Below are 3,907 nucleotides of genomic sequence, written 5' to 3' on the forward strand. Positions count from 1 at the left end.
AAGGTAGTGCATGAACTGTTTTATAATCTCAATCTACAAATAATTTAGTAGAGTTTTCCATTTCTGTAATTAATCATAATAATATTCCTAGCTACTTTTTACTGAACACCACATGAATGTTCCTTTACAGCTGGAACAATTTGAGGAATAACTATTATTTCAATTCCAGTCAAGCATCTTGTCCTTGATGTCGTATATTATTTGTTAGTAACAGAAGCTTGTTTTCAATTGTCTGTCTTTTAGGTCCAAAGCCCAAGAACCTAAGCACCTTTACTGGTGCTTCAGAAGACCCTGTTGTGATAGTCAGCATAATACAAACATCATAAAATTCATGGAAAAGTTCAGTTACCTTTTAAATCTCTTTTCCCACACATTTTTTTGAGAAGTGCTGTTATTGATAGACTTATTGTTACAAGTCTTGAATCCAAGGTATAGTGTTCTAAGAAGAAAGAGATGGTATCTGTTTTTGCCACTCTCTGTTACTCTAAATATATAGACCATACACACAGAAGCTTTGGATAAGTTCCGAAATAAATACAATGGCACTGTTTTAGTACATACATTTTATTGTTTGGTAAGAACATGATGTGACAGATTTAGCTACTCTAATTTTCATCTATACTTTAAAATCCTCAAAATGTCGACTGTTATTGTTAAGGCCTGTTGAGTCAGCTCCTACTCATGGCAACACAGAATAGGATTTTCAAGGAGTGGCTGGAGGGTTTGAACCACTGATCTTGCAATTAACAATCCAGAGGCTTTCCTACATTGCCACACCATGTCTCTACTACTATGCATTAAAGGTTCCTATGTGGCACAAATATCTTGATTTTTGGCTGCTAACTGATTGAGGTTAGTTATCTACCCAGCAGCAATGAAGAACAAATGCCTGACAATCTGCTTCTATAAAGATTGTTGTTTTTGTTAAGTGCCATTGAGTCGGTTCTGACCCATAGCGATGCTGTATAGGGTTTCCTAGGAGCAGCTGGTGAGCTTGAACTGCCGACCTTTGCAGTCTGGCTCATTAGCCCACAGTGCCACACCAGTTAAGAAAATCCTATGGAGCTCAGTTTACTCTGTTACGCTAATGATCACCATGAATTGGAATCTACTCAGCAGCTATAGGTTTGGTTTCCTTTTTGGTTTGGTTTGTATTCATATCGTTACACAACTGTTCAATTGTATTTTTTCTTTAGAAACAATTCTCAGAGGTAAAATTACTCAGTCAACACTTATATCCATTTAGCGGTCTGAAGAACACTGTTATAATGGTTAGGGCTTTGTGTCAACTTGACTTAGCCAGGGTTTCCAGAGGATTAGCCCTTGGGATGTGCTAATTCCCAGGGTGATGAGACCTAATGCAGACTGCTCTATGATAAGCAGCTATGAGCAGCCAATCAATTGAAGGGATGCTTAGTTAGGGGTGTGGCTTGCTCCCCATATAAGCAGCAGTGGGGCGAGACTCTCTCTCTTCCTCTGTGGACCTGGGACTCTACAACTGTAAGATGATAAACTTATATATGTATATAGATAGATAGAGATATAGTTATATAGATATACATATGTTTCAACTGGTTTTGCTTCCCTAGAAAATCTGGCCTACCACATGTGACAGAGAGAATGGAGTTCTAGAGAAACAAAATAATAAGGATGAGTTTTCTAAATTGGTTCTCAAGTCTGAATAATTTCTAAAGGCACTAATATAGGGTGGATAGAGTTCTGGTGTAGTGCTATGGGTTATGCGGTAGACTGCAAAGTTGGTTTGAACTGAAAGATTGGCAGTTCAAGCTCATCAGCTGCTCCTCAGTAACCTTATACAGGGTCACAGCTGACTAGATGGCACTTAACAACAACAATTATATAAGGTGAAGTCATGTCTGACCTTCACATACTAGGATTCAGCCTTGGGCTGATTTTGAGTTTGACCCTCTTTCCCTCTTGTGGAGTCATAGGAAGTCAGACATGGTCCTCACATAGTTTAAGCAGTTGGCACTGTGAACAGGATTCATTGCAATGGCTCCAGGCCTATGAAATTGTGAGATTTTGTGGGAAAAAGAACAAAGGGGCATGGGATGAAATACTTCAGCAGAGTGGAGAACAACAGCTTCTGGAGTTGCTTGGAGCAGATGCCATGCTGGCTAAAAAGGATGAATAATTAGGGCCCTGAGATTACTAGAATCCACCAGGCCAAAGTCCCGAAACCATATGTATGTGAATGGGATTAAGCCAAGGTACAAGTAAAATGGAATCTGAGTGTTTTAAAGGCACTGTGGATTATTGTGCATGACTGCAAGATCATTGCACCTCAAGGTCAATGATTCAAGCTCACCAACTGCTCCACAGAAACCTTATTTATCCAGGGTCACTATGAGTGGGAACTGACTTGATGGCACTGAACAGCAACAAAGGTTTATGTGGTGTCTCCAGCTCATTACTGTAAAATAGATAAACATGTCTAAGAGCAATATTGTGAATTATGGTTACAGAGAGTTTTGTAAACCTGCCTTCAGCATATACTTGACTGGATTTGCTAGAAGAGGAGTTAGAATTTTCCCAGGAAAAAAAAAAAAAAAAGGCTTTTTATTTAAGCCTTTGTAGAGTATTTGGCTTTAGGTGGAATCCTGAGCCCCACCTAGAGCCTTGAGAGTTAGGACTTTTGCATTTGAAAAGATGCAGAACTGCTGGGAGAATGGGAGATTCCAGCAGAGAAAAAAGAGGACAGTTTGACATTTTGAGTTTTAAAGGCCTCAGAGTAAACCCCTTTCTAGGACTGAAGGTTAAAGGGAACTGGGGAGCAGCAGGCTCACTGGTGACCTCTTGCATCTACTTGCAGTGGAATTGGGGAAGGGCAGCAAAGAAGACAGGGCTGAGTTTGCACATGTTCTATTGACACCCTTTGACCTTGAGATAAGAGGAACAGGAAGTCTAGCTCTTTGAAGATTAAGGAGTTATATGAACTGAGCCCAAGAGCCACTGACCTGGCTGGGGCTGAGATTAAAGAGGCAGCTGACTTGAAGTGCAGGGAGGTGTTGTTGTTGGGTGCCATTGAGTCAGTACTGACTCATAGTGACCTTTTGTACAGCAGAATGAAACACTGCCCTATCCTGGGCCAACCTCACTACTGTTGCATGCTTGAGTCCATCGATGCTGCCACTTAGACAATCCATCTCGTTAGGAGTCTAACTCTTCTTCTCTGACCCTCAACCTTACCAAACATGATATCCTTCTCTAGTGACTGGTCCCTCCTGGCAATATGTCCAAAGTACGAGAGATGAAGTTTGGCCATCTTGGCCTCCAAGGAGCACTCTGGCTGCACTTCTTCCAAAACGGATCTATTGGTTCTTTTAGCAGCCCATGGCACTTTCAATATTCTCCTCCAACACCATAACTCAAAAGCATCAATTCTTCTATGGTCTTCTTTATTCATTATCCAGCTTTCACATGTATATGACGTTACTGACAATACCATGACTTGGGTCAGGCACACCTCAGTCCTCAAGCTGACATCTTTGCTCTTCAATGCCCCGAATTGAGGCGGGTACCTCTTTGATCTAGCTTGGATAGTTATGGTTGAGCTTACCAGAACCTGATCAGATGAAGATAAAAATGTCTGATACTATGAAGATAAACAATTTTTGCTACAGTTTGTTGGACAGGACTTTTGTTTATGGATGCCGTTAGTCAAAATTCCAATTGGAATGGAAGATTCATCATATCAAGTAACATGCTTTTGTCTTCAGTGTACTGAGTTGATTTGTTATTGAGTAGGTTCTGACTCATAGTGACCCTGTGTAGGGTTTCTGAAGAGCAGCTGGTGAGTTTAAACCACCAACCTTGCAGTTCACAATGGACCTTTCAATCCAGTGCTTCTAAGACAATGGCTATTAAAAATGGGGGGGTTATAAAG

Source organism: Chrysochloris asiatica, unplaced genomic scaffold (genome assembly GCF_000296735.1).
Source record: "Chrysochloris asiatica unplaced genomic scaffold, ChrAsi1.0 scaffold00300, whole genome shotgun sequence".
Lineage (NCBI taxonomy): Eukaryota > Metazoa > Chordata > Mammalia > Afrosoricida > Chrysochloridae > Chrysochloris > Chrysochloris asiatica.